The sequence below is a fragment of the Anabrus simplex genome, chromosome 7, assembly GCF_040414725.1.
Source record: "Anabrus simplex isolate iqAnaSimp1 chromosome 7, ASM4041472v1, whole genome shotgun sequence".
In the NCBI taxonomy this organism is placed as follows: domain Eukaryota; kingdom Metazoa; phylum Arthropoda; class Insecta; order Orthoptera; family Tettigoniidae; genus Anabrus; species Anabrus simplex.
The window spans coordinates 303,405,481-303,419,319 of NC_090271.1; the positions used below are offsets into that span (position 1 = coordinate 303,405,481).

General features: G+C 36.8%; 1 protein-coding gene across 7 annotated transcripts in view; it reads left to right on the forward strand.

The window, feature by feature from the left end:
- Gprk2 (G protein-coupled receptor kinase 2) overlaps nt 1–13,839 on the forward strand; it is a 228,386-nt gene that overhangs the window by 130,244 nt on the left and 84,303 nt on the right. The window lies entirely within an intron of this gene.

The window sequence follows — 13,839 nt, forward strand, 5'->3', positions numbered from 1 at the left end:
CGACAAAAGAGTAGCGTTACAAAAATGTTGCAAAGTTTGGGCTGGAAAGATTTGTGAGAAAGGAGACGAGCTGCTCGATTAAGTGGTATGTTCTGAGCTGTCAGTGGAGAGATGGCGTGGGTGGAAATCAGTAGACGAATAAGTTTGAGTTGAGTCTTTAAAAGTAGGAAAGATCACAATATGAAGATAAAGTTGGAATTCAAGAGGACAAATTGGGGCAAATATTCATTTATAGAAAGGGGAGTTAGTGATTGGAATAACTTACCAAGGGAAATGTTCAATAATTTTTCAATTTCTTTGCGATCATTTAAGAAAAGGCTAGGAAAACAACAGATAGGGATTCTGCCACCTGGGCGACTGCCCTAAATGCAGATCAGTAGTGATTGATTGATTGATTGATTGATTGATTGATTGATTGATTGATTGATTGATTGATTGATTGATTGATTGATTGATTGATAGAATTATCCTTAGTAAATCTTAATTATAATGCCTGAAAAATCAGTAGAAGCTCCTGGACATGATTACAGTACAATAGAATATGTTATATTTATTTCTTATTAAAATCGAGTAAAGAATGCAATTTTTCTTTCAAAGTTTACAGTATTAAAATTTTTGAAATTCAGTAGGCAGGTGTAAAATTAATAATCAGCATTATTTTATTATATTAACCAAAATGTAATGGGGGAGGATTAGCAGAAATAGATTGGTGTTTTAAAATTAGCATCCAGAGACCTTGCCTTTAAAAAACTGTAATTTATTACTACTTTCTAATTGAGTAAAGAATGCAATTTTTCTTTCAAAGTTTACGGTGTTAAAATGTTTGAAATTCAGGTTAATTTTTTGTAATAACAATCTAGTGAGATGAGTAACAGCAAAAGAGGCAGAATACACCTCAGCTAACAATAGTCAGTCAATTATTGTTGTTATGAAAAATCTAATTCCCTTGTCGAGAACTTACTCTTTCCATTAATTATTTTAATTATTGATAAGTTTCAGGGGCTTAGGATATTGTAGGCCATAACATTTTGTTTTCTTTCAGCACTGCAATATCAAGGCATTTGAGACCGAGGCTTACAAACCCTCAGTATTTCTTTCTTTCTTTATTTTTCTTTCCATTATGCTCTAAATGATCGTTTGTTCATGTTCTTCATCTCATTTTATAGCCGTTGTCATTATCTTCCTGATCAATAACGGCTAATAAACATGCTATTTTTCACCTTATTAAATCTTCCATTACAACAACCACCACCACACAATTCGTTATTATGACGACCGAACAATATTTCCATGTTAGCAATACTTGCCATTGATAGATGTTCAAGTTTAAAAACTTCATGTTAATTCCATATTGAACCAAGAATCTAATATGGTTGATGATGCACACCAGCATTTAAACCGGTACTAAGAATAATAAAATGTTATAATTTATCTTATAACATTGTATGGTATTGAATAGGTGGACCTCTCTTGTTTCCATTAGATTGATAGATGTGAAAATATAAACATAAATTGGGGAATATCCCCTTTTCTCAACAGATACAGTAAACGAAAGCGACTTTCAACCTATTAGGTCGTGTTACGTACATTTAGTACATGATGAAGAGATGTTAAGTACAGAACAAGAATGGCCAACCAGACACCAGTGGGATCCGAACCCACAACCTCCCGATTTCGCGTCGGTTGCTCTACCAATTGAGCTATGGTGGCCTAGGCCATCTTTGTTATGTTGGAAAGGATCTAAGCTACAGGTCTGGTACTACTACCATCACACTGTAGAGTGCGTTCAAGTTGCCCGTTGAGGGCCAAGTCAATGAATATTGAATTTTCACGACCACATTGTAATCGAAAGCGACTTTCAACCTATTAGGTCGTGTTACGTACATTTAGTACGTGATGAAGAGATGTTAAGTACAGAACAAAAATGGCCAACCAGACACCAGTGGTCGTGAAAATTCAATATTGATTGACTTGGCCCTCAACGGGCAACTTGAACGCACTCTACAGTGTGATGGTAGTAGTACCAGACCTGTAGCTTAGATCCTTTCCAACAGAACAAAGATGGCCTAGGCCACCATAGCTCAATTGGTAGAGCAACTGACGCGAAATCGGGAGGTTGTGGGTTCGGATCCCACTGGTGTCTGGTTGGCCATTTTTGTTCTGTACTTAACATCTCTTCATCACATACTAAATGTACGTAACACGACCTAATAGGTTGAAAGTCGCTTTCGATTACAATGTGGTCGTGAAAATTCAATATTCATAGATACAGTAAACATGTATGGGAACGGGTGAGTTGGCCGTGAGGTTAGTGTTACGCAGCTGTGAGCTTGCATCCAGGAGATAGTGGGTTTGAGCCCCACTGTTGGCAGCCCTGAAGATGGTTTTCCATGGTTTCCCATTTTCACACCAGGCAAATGCTGGGGCTGTACCTTAATGAAGGCCATGGCCACTTCCTTCCCACTCTTGGACCTTTCCTATCCCATTATCGCCATAAGACCTATCTGTGTTGGTGCGACGTTAAGCCAATTGTAAAAAAAAAAATGTATATTTTTAAAACATGTGTGTGGGACTTGAGAAATTGTGATTTGCATTTTGTACATGTGTTATGTACATGTTTTATTTTTTTGATAGAACTGTTATTTGCAGTAATATTTGTATGTTTGTGAGAAATAATCACCAATATCTCCATTATTATTCTTTGTATGGTAAAGACCCAAGAAACAGAAAAGATTGGAATTTGTATTTTGTTAATTTAACTTTTAAGTTTTTCATCCTGTTGAAACTCTAGAGTACTATATTTTTTAAAAATCACACATGCTATTTGCTTTACGTCGCACCGACACAGATATGTCTTATGGCGACGATGGGATGGGAAAGGCCTAGGAAGTGGAAGGAAGCGGGCGTGGCCTTAAGGTACAGCCCCGGCATTTGCCTGGTGTGAAAATGGGAAACCACGGAAAACCATCTTCAGGGCTGCCGACAGTGGGGCTCGAACCCACGATCTCCCGATTACTGGATACTGGCCGCACTTAAGCAACTGCAGCTATCGAGCTCGGTGTCACACATGAATGACATGTTTTGTTCTACAGAAACATCCTCAGAATCCATCAAATTACTTTAATCATGCATGTATATTGCTGTGCCTGTGCAAGATTGTAATGTCTGCAAAAGTCATGTTATTGAGAAATGGGGCTTTGACGTTTTCTAAAGATTCTAAACAATGTCCCAGCAAAACTGCAACAGTTGCACTGAAGGTGAATGAATTCTCCTTCTATTTCTAATGTAAAATCGATGCATCTATAGATGACTCTGTTTTGTACTGAAAATCTTTATAAAAATACTCCAGTGTCAAACAGATTTATTTTACTTCAAGGACATAATGTTATTCACATCAAATATCGCTCTAAAATACACCAGCTGGTGTGAAACAAAAATCGAAAACCTTGCATTGGCATGACAGTATGAACAATATTGTTGACGTTGCATAAACTTGTTGATGATAGTGAATTGGTAACATCATGAGCAAGTGAGACAAATTATATCAATGTAGAAGTGCGTTATTGACATTTCAGTAGCTTCAAGATCATTTTCTGTATTTATTTTAAACAGCTTACGTTGGTTACCTTATAGAACAAAACATATCATTCATTCTGCAATAAGTGCTTTTTAGAGATATACAGGGTGGTCGGAAACAACGTCAGAGGGTTTGTCATGCTGATAAGTAATTTGATATCTCGTACCGTTGACATTTTGTCAGCTGCTGAAGTTAGTCAATCAGATCGCTTTGCAGGCGAATTCCAAGGGGCTTTACGCAGCACTGTTGCTAAATCTGCACGTGACTTTAAAAAATGGCTTCAGAGTCATGCCGATAAATCCGCATCGAACAGAAACACACCCTTGGTTTCAGCTAGTGTCGCTGTAACGCACTTGCTTTGGCGTGATGCTGTCAGCTTGGAGGTCTGTATTCAAATCCTTCCCCTGGCAAAGTTTTATTCTATGGCTGGTGCTCTCATGTCGGTCTTAAGACACATGCAGATTTAGCGACACTGCCGCGAAAAGCCTAAATTTGCCTGCAAAGTGATCTGATTGGCCAACTTCAACAGCTGATAAGTGGGAGGTATCAAATTATTTCTTTCAAAATATTTATCAGCATGACCAACGCTTTTATGCTGATATACTTGGTTCATGTTGTTTCCAACCACCCTGTATTATAGTGTTTTGACAGACTGGAAAACTTAAAATTTAAATAACTTCTAAAAAGAAAAAAAGCTCAACTTTTACAATGTACGGTTCTTCAGTGCAGCTAATATTAACGGAGAAATTTGACATTTGCTGTTTTGGCCCCCTTATTATTGCAACACCACTGTATACTATTAAAATAATATATAGCCTAGTCACACCTTGGCTATCCTTGATTTTAAATACTGAGTTTTTGAGAAATTCTGTTAACCCTTTTTCTCTGATGTCGTAACAGAAACGTTTGGCAGACAGGCAAAACTTGTCACTATGCTATTCACTGAAGATAAAGTGCAACATTATAAAACAAGTATTAGGTATATGGAGTGGGTTTTTTTTTGTGATAGAAATTCTTTTATAAACAAATAGACTATTCAGTTGTTATAGACCAGAATTTTAGTCAATGAAATAATTTACTCTTTTACAAGTGCTGACGTATATCCAACCAGTTAGAACATATTAAAAAAGCTTGATATTAGGATCAAGGTGAATAAATGAAACTTCCTTTTCAGGCTACTTGATTCAATATTTGACTCTTTTTTTTAAATGTGTTGTCACACATCAGATATAGGCCCAGTGTGTATTATAGATGTGACTGGTATATCATACCCGAATATTCTGCTAATTGTTGTAGGATGTTGCTGATCATCCAGCAGCAGCAGATTTTTTATATATGTTTGTGTATTTGTATTGTATGTTTGTGTGTTAAAAGACAAATGTGGTTGCTGTCTTTCTCTCTCATTGCTCTCTTTGAAGGTGTAGACAGTTTGTGTATAAAATAGACATGTTTCAGATGTAGGGAATCCACTTCTTTCAGTAGATATATTGTTGCAATTAGTAGTATGTATATCCTCTGTTGCCCTAGCGCAAGGCAGTGTATGCCAAAGACATTTGTGACATAGAGCTGTTCTCTGTAGTCTCTGGCATTGTTTTGGACCCTTTCGACGATAAGTTCTACAAAGAGTTCTCAACGGGTGCTGTGTCTGCTCCCTGGCAGAGTGAGGTAGGGTGCACCTCAAATGCTGCTGGCACACCCTTTTACCTTTTGCCTTCATTTTCATGGTATTGATCTTACTTGGAAGAGGAACGAGTTACGTGGTCGCAAGTTTCTCAAAATATTGAAGTATAAAGCTTAATTTTGAAAAGATTTCAAGTGTTTGATCATGAAAATTTATCTCACTTGTTCATTTGTTCAGCATGCAGTAAATGGTTACTTCCAGATAATATTCTATTACAAGAAGTAAGGGCACGGCCATAAATTTGAATTAAAATGGACCTTGATTTACAAAGCCACCTTCTTACCCCCCAAATTGAAACTACTATTTTTTTTTTTTTTTAATTTTAAAATGGCAAATTGAATTCAGCTCTGTAAGAAACATTTATAGTATACAGTTCTTAAAATTTTGTCTACTGTATGGAGAAAGGAAGAGCTGAGACATAATTATATCATCAGCAGCCCTTTCACATAATTATATAAACAAAATTAATATATCATAGATACAAAATGTTACTGATGCTTCTGAAGTGGAATATATTCATCTTAAAATGTATATATTAGCTTATCTTAACTTATAATGAGAGACTATTATGACAATGTAGTCATATCTTTCTTAGGTTCATATTTTTCTTAAGTCCAACTCGCTGGCTGAATGGTCAGCGTACTGGCCTTCGGGTCAGAGGGTCCCGGGTGCGATTCCCAGCCGGGTTGGGGGTTTTAACCTTTATTGGTTATTTCCAAAGCCTTGGGGGCTGGGTGTTTGTGCTGTCCCCAACATCCCTGCAACTCACACACCACACACAACACTGTCGTCCACAACAATAACACGCAGTTACCTACACATGGAAGATTCCACCCACCCTCACCAGAGGGTCTGCCTTAGAAGGGCTGCACTCGGCTAGAAATAGTCACACAAAAAACAAAATTTGCTTAAAACAACTACAGCGCTCTATTTGTGCATTGGAGCTGTAGGAGTAACGGTATCTTTAGTTATGTCCCTCAATATTGTAGATTTCTCCCATTAGCCTTACGTTCTGTTTGTGATTTTCATATAGCTAATATTGTGTTTGTGTAGTGGACCTCAGCAGGTAATGGATGTACCTCAATCTTTCCCTTAAAATTTTGGAAATAAAAATTTTCACCATTTTGGTCCGTATTGACTTATACACAAATTTCTATAAAATAATTTTCCGCCTTGTCAATACTTTATACACTTTATTCTATTTTATTACCGTACATGTACATGTTTCGAGAGCCTCTGCTCTCTTCCTCAGCGGTGCCAAATACTAATTATCTTAGGACTATGGTTCATTGGTATCATATTTCAATTATATATTAAAATATATGAATTTTAAATTAGTTACAATATTACTCTAAGTTTTTCTTTTGCCCATTTACATTGTCATTTGTGACATATTTTACCAGAATTTTACCAATCATCGATGATAAAATCTAATTAAATTAATCTCTCTATGTTAATTTATGTCCTTATTAATATCTGAAAATAGTAACTCTTTCTTCATCTTCTATAAAATCTATAAAATCCATCTCTATCCTGAATTATAAAACAACAAATAATAAATAGCCACTTTGTAAATTAAATTAGTAAACTACATTTATGAAGTTCGTCATTTTTTAAAAATATTTCTTCCCTCTTCTTTCTTAACGTCTGCTTTAATTTTCTAGACTTCTTATGAATCAGAAATTTTCTCCTCTTACTCTCTTCCAATTCTTCATTCTCTTGTTGTGCACAACAAGGTCATTGACAGCAGAGAGTAGAACACGTTTGTTTTCAAACTAGCACAAGTATATATTGAGAGCAAGGTTAAATTTGACATCAAGACGAACTGAATTTGTTTATTTAAGGAATTTGACGGTTAGAAACAACGAGCAGAAGCATCGCGCAACCAATAGCAAAGTAGCAACACGGAGAGAAGGAGGACATATTGTTTGGGTTCAGACAAACATCACATCATTTCAATTTGCGGATAAATTAAAGGAATGAAGAATTGGAAGAGAGTAAGAGGAGAAAATTTCTGATTCATAAGAAGTCTAGAAAATTAAAGCAGACGTTAAGAAAGAAGAGAGAAGAAATATTTTTAAAAAATGACGAACTTCATTCATTCATTCATTCATTCATTCATTTATCGATTTTGGCCAGCTGTGGACCACGTAAATAACTCCTCATGATTTAAACTTTCTTTGGCACCAGTACTCCTTCATCCTCCTGCTTGCTGCTTCTTTTCTTTCAGCCGTCCATTGTTGTTTCTTCTTGGTCGCTGTTTCTGGCTCTAGGAAACCCTTAAATGAGTGTAGCTTTTTTCTGAAGGTAGTTCTATTGCGGATGTCTTGATGTGTGATGGTCATTTCTTGCAAATCCTCCTTCGTGTTAACAAACCATTTTTCATAAGAGCTGCCTTTCCTATTGGGCTTATTGAAGTGGTTAAAGATTTTCTTGGCAAGTCTGTCATCAGGCATTCTTGAAATATGTCCAAAAAATTTAACTCTTCGCTTTCGAATGACATCTGAAATCCTACTGCATGTTTTATATATTTCTTTGTTACTGCGTAATCGATATGTGTTAGTACATTTCTTTGGACCGAGGATTTTTCTTAGAATCTTTCTTTCCTTCTTCTCAATTTCTTCAATGTCTTTCCTGGTTGTTAATCCCAGGCATTCTGAAGCATACAAGCACTCTGGTTGAATTACTGCCTGATAGTGGTGTAGTTTTGTCCTAATAGAGATTGCTTTCTTGTTGTATGTGTTTTTTGTAAGATGGAATGCAAGCTCCATTTTTCTGGCTCTCTCGCGGTTTGCTTCTTTATCAAGCCCATTAGGTTGTATAATCTCACCAAGGTATTTGAATTTAACAACTTTATCTATCTTATCATTGTTTGTTGTTACTATGTATCTTGGGGCTTCTTTAATGTTGGTCATGAAATATGTCTTTTCAAATGATATCTGCAGGCCAGAGTTTTCATTGCTACCTCTTTTAAAGTGTTAACTTGTATTATCGCCGATTCAATATTTTCTGGTAGCAGTACAAGATCGTCAGCAAATGCTAAGCAGTTGATAGTGATGTTCTCTTTCTTGTATCCTATCCTTATTTGGTCTTTAATGCCTTTTTCTGCGAGTTCTTTTTCCCACTCTCTGATGACTTTATCCAGGACACAATTGAACAGTAGTGGGGATAGGCAATCTCCTTGCCTAATGCCTGTCTTGATTTCAAAGGGTTCAGATATCTCTCCCATAAACTTAACCTTTGAGTATGTGTTTGTTAAGGTCTCCTTTATTAGCTGTAATGTCTTGTTATCTTTACCCATTTTTCTAAGGATGTTAAACGATGTGCTCCTATCAACTGAATCATATGCTTTTCGAAAGTCAACAAAAACTGCTACATACTTCTTGCCCCTGGCAACTCTGTCCTTCAGTATTGTCTTGAGGTTCCAAATTTGTTCCACACATGATCGTCCCTTCCGAAACCTCCCTGGTATTCGCCGATTTTGTGTTCAACTTGTTGTTAGTATCTTGTATGTCTCTTGAAGGAGAGAGATGCCTCTGTAATTGCTGACATCTGTTCTGTCCCCTTTCTTGTGTAGTGGGTGTATTAAGGCTAATTTCCAATCATCAGGAATCTTACAAGTGTTCCAGATTTCTTGCATTAACTGGCATAGGTTCTTGATCATTTGGGGGCTCACGTGTTTCCATAGTTCACTCGTTATTGAGTCTTCACCAGCTGCTTTGTTGTTCTTAAGCTTCTTGATTAGATTTGTGATTTCTGTTTCATCTGGCGGTTTGGAGTCTGGGTTCTGTTACGTATGTTCTGTGGCGAGCTTCTCCTCTGGAACTGGGATGTCCTCACAGCAGGAAGGATGCTATGAGAAGAATCCCACACAAAAGCACCTGCTGCATGGGAAACAAGTTACAAAGAATATTTTATGACAGAACTAACTGGTAATGTGCAAATTTATTGTGTAATAGGATATATTTTAGAATAGATTGTTGCCAGGAAGGGCAGAGAGGGTGTTGTTATCCAGAAGAGATGTGTGTGCTTTGGATTTGACTCCAAAATTTTTCGGGGGGGAAGTGGGGATTACAGAAAAGCCATTTCAAAGGTTGGCACCTCTGGTGCTAACAACTGAAGTAGAGTTAACGATTATCTTAAGACTTTCATCTAAGGAACCAGGTGAACGTGAATTAAAATTGTCATCACTCTCAACATTTGCAAGTCTAATAGTCTTAATTCATTAATTCCATTCATTGATATTTTTGAAGATTTTCTCTGGTTCGTTATTCTGAGGAGGAGACAGTCATTCTCGACATATGTGAGAAACAGTGATTTGTGTGTGAGGAAGCAGCCTGTGTTTCCTGGCAGCGCTGTAGCCGTGGATTCATTTATCTTGCTATTAACTCTTGATGGAGGACTCTATGACTATACATTTCCTGTATACAAATCTCTTCTAGAATAGGTTTTAAATGTTCATTTTAACCAGTCTTCTGAGTCAGCCTGTGTTGTTTATTTTGTTGAATCTGAGATGATGATGGGTTCTGTTCTCCAACAAGTTTTATCACTTGAAAATGAAGCTTTTCCAAGTTCTGCTACTGATATTGCATATTATAGGATTTCTGGATTATGAATTTTGCTTTCATTGTTCAATCTTTCAATTGTATCATCAAAAAAAAGGATTCTTTCTCTTCATTAATTCTATAGTCCACATCCATAGTGTAACAGCACTATTAGCTGCAGTCTTCAGAGGCCCGGATTTGATTCCCAGTACTGTAAGAGATTTTAATTTTGGCAGTAGGCCTGATATGTATTTTAAATTGTATAGGCAGCTCATCGTCATGGGGTTGTGCCTAAAAAGAGCTGCACCACTGCAGGATGAGAACAGAAATGTATTTTTTATTTTATTAATTCTTGTTGACAATAGTGAATTTGTAACTGCTGTCTGTAGAGTTCTGACATTTAACCTTATCATGTACACCAGACACTTTGAGTCCACTAAGCCCCTCCATTTCTTTATATGTGAAGTCGGTTTGATTGCTGATGTCTTCCATTAGATTCAAAAGTGGTGAAGTCCATATATATACTAGCTGTAGTACCCGGCATTGCCCGGATAGTTTCTGAATGTTTACCTTCAAGATTTATATTACCATTTAGTTATGTGTAAAGTGAATTTTTATAGAATTCCTTTTTGACTTGCAGATTGGTATGTTACGATCTATTATGTAGTTTTAGAATTATTTAGATGTGTTTGATTTCAAGTTTTAGATTATTTAATTTTCGAGTAAAGTGATTTTACATCCTTTGCAGCTTTGAGAAGTATTCATTCAGCTGGGTGTACAAATTTAGCACATTTTTCTTTACTGGACTATTCTCGAAGAGAGAATAATGAGCCAGCGTGACACACACACATTCCTTAATCAGTTAACCTCAACTTTCAGGTTATTTGTGATTTCTCGCACTTTTTCTTGTAATATTGGCCCACTCACTCAGAGTTTCTTTCCTTGAACACATTTGAACCAATCATATACCACAATGTTTACTTCTGTGAAAAGTGACTCCCTCTTTCATTTCATTCCTCGATTCTTACTTTCCTCCCACTCACTTAAAATGTTGTTTTTATTCTTCGCAATTGTGTTTCCGCACAGTTTAATTTTAATTGTCCTCCGCACAACATTTTTCATGTCTCAAGATCTAAACACGCTCATTCTTCCTACTTACATTTACTGGACGACTGAAATGCTATGTATTTCTGCCTCAACATTCAGCACATGAATGTGTCTTCCTTGTCAAGTTTAATTGACTACCTGACCTTGCCAGTGAAAATCTGAGTTATGAATGAAATGATGCAAGATATGCTGGAAAATCCCTCGGTAACTTGTGAGTAAGCAGTCGCTGGCAGCATTTCCAAGCAGCTAGAATTCTCAGATTATACACTAATTAGAACACAAAACCCCTAATGAAAGCTTTGGGAAGAGCCCTGTACAGAACAGTTAAATTCACGGCTACTTCAGCGTCCCTATGTACATTTCATCTCTCTTTCCCTTGGACTCAAAATAGTACAAACATTAAAAAAAAATTTGCGTATGTCTGCAGAATGATATTAAGAGAAAGATGAAAAAATGTTCATATAGAGAGATACCCCTGAATAAAGGTGTCCATTAGGTCAGGTTTGACTGTACACAAATTTGCTCTGCGCCACTGGTTTCTTTAATTCGTACCGAGTAAGTGGCTGTGTGGTTTCGGTCATGTAGCGATCAGCTTGCTTTCGGGAGATAGTGGTTTCGAACCCTACAGTTGGCAGCCCTGAAGATGGTTTTCCATGGTTTTCCATTTTGGCACCAGGCAAATACCGGGGATGAACCTTAATTAAGGGGATGATCACTTCCTTCCCTCCATCCCATCCTGGCGAGTTGGCCATGCGGTTAGGGGCGCGCAGCTGTGAACTTGCATCTGGGAGATAGTGGTTTCAAACCCCACTGTCGGCAGTCCTGAAGATGGTTTTCCGTGGTTTCCCCATTTTTACACCAGGCAAATGCTGGGGCTGTACCTAATTAAGGCCACGGTCGATTCCTTCCCACTCCTAACCCTTTCCTATCCTATCGTCGCCATAAGACCTATCTGAATCGATGCGGCGTAAAACAAATTCTTTAAAAATAAAAAATAAAAACTTCCTTCCTACTCTTAGCCTTTTCCTATATGTTGGTGTGACATAAAGCAAATTGTAAAAAGAAAAAAAATCTTTATTTCCTAAGATCTCATGAAGTACTTAAGACCCATCTGAGAGCCACTGGACGAGTCGTTTACATAACTGAGCACCTGAGCACAGTAATATAAATTTCATGATAGAACTGAACAGTTTAAGATAAGAGATTTTGAATCTAGGGTACTGTGATTTTCAACACCTATCATGTGTATGGTTTCTCCAGATATTTTTTCCTGTTATTTTAGGCAAGTACTGGCTATTTCTTTCTTTGAAGTATCTCAACTCTAACCCCAAATAATTTGAGTAGCACACGAATAGATCTACTATCCCAGCTAATCACAGTAAAGCAAATGTTAAAAAAATTTCCATCCCTAAAGATAAAGGAAGTCAACAAAATCTGTTACATTCATTGACCCAATGAATTAAAAGGGCAAAGTTTCATGTAACCAGTTTCTGGTATTATTCACTGCTTTGGAATTCTGAAAGACCCCACTTTGTGTGTAGACCTTTGTTATTTAATGACCAGCTACTAAATAAGTGCTAGCTCCTTATTTACTATAGTTATAGATGCAAACACTATCCCGTCATTGTGTGGAAGCCTCATGAAAGATAAATGCAAGGTTGAAGCTTTTCACAAGTAAATGGACAACAATGGAAAATATGCCTTGATTTGGTGATCACCATCTGTGTGTATCCAGTTGAAAGCGACAGGGAAGAAAACTCGAGTTACAAATACTTGTTTTATAAATAATGAATAGCAGAAAGTAAATCTGTTATTTTAATTTTGCTTATGGAAAATTTGATTGAAATTAGAAAGAGTTCTTAGCAATGACCATACCTTGCTTTCCTCTTTAGATGATTATATGCTGAATTCAATTACAAACTGTCCGCCTCCGTAGCGTAACGGTTAGTGTTATTAGCTGCCATCCTCGGGGGCCTGGGTTCGATTCCCGGTACTGCCAGAAATTTAAGAATGGCAGGAGGGCTGGTATGTGGTTGAAATGGTACATGCAGCTCACCTCCAATGGGGGTGTGCCTGAAAAGAGCTGCACCACCTCGGGATAAGGACACGAGTCTGCATTTTTGCAATTACAAACTTTATATCTACACTCAGAATTTTACTTGTAGAATATTATCTGACAAGTTACTGCCTGTTGTATTAGTTTTGTTCTAGGGTGTGATATTTGTCATATCAAGAGAAACATGTACACAATCTTTTATGAAATTTTTTAGTAAATTCTATATAGTAATCTTTACCAGAGTTCATGGAATCCATAGTTCATATAGCACAACCAAAGATGTGCATGGTCTTGGAATTTGGTTCCTCGTTTTTCCAAGTAAGAATCAATTGCATGTAGTAACTCACAATTTGAGCTGGTCCAAGTTATGTAGTGTGGTTATTATGCACATGGGTATTCATCACTAGATGGTTGATCACTTGCAGTGGCATGGTCCTGGAAATTTGTCTTCTGTCCTGCATTTCCCTTGTGTGTCATCTTCTTTATGTTTTTATTTCTTTCACCACTAACCATGAGATCTCTTCCAGCATGACACTTCACCGCATGGTTTCGCAGCTATATGGGGAATCATGTTACTCCTATCCCATTTCACTTGCTTTATGAAGAGTTGATACACATTATGTTCAAGCCATTTCATGATTCTGTTTTCTAGATATATGTGATAATTTACAATTGCAGAAATTGGAAATTGCAGAACAACATATTACTGAATTTATATTCGATTCTTTGTTAAATGGTTCTATACAGGTCAAGTGAAGTATTAAACAATTATATATTTATTGAATAGATCAATAACTTGTTACAATTACAGGTTGCCACAATGGATAAAGCATAGCGTATCAGGATATAGAGATTTTTTTTATCTTAGAGAAAT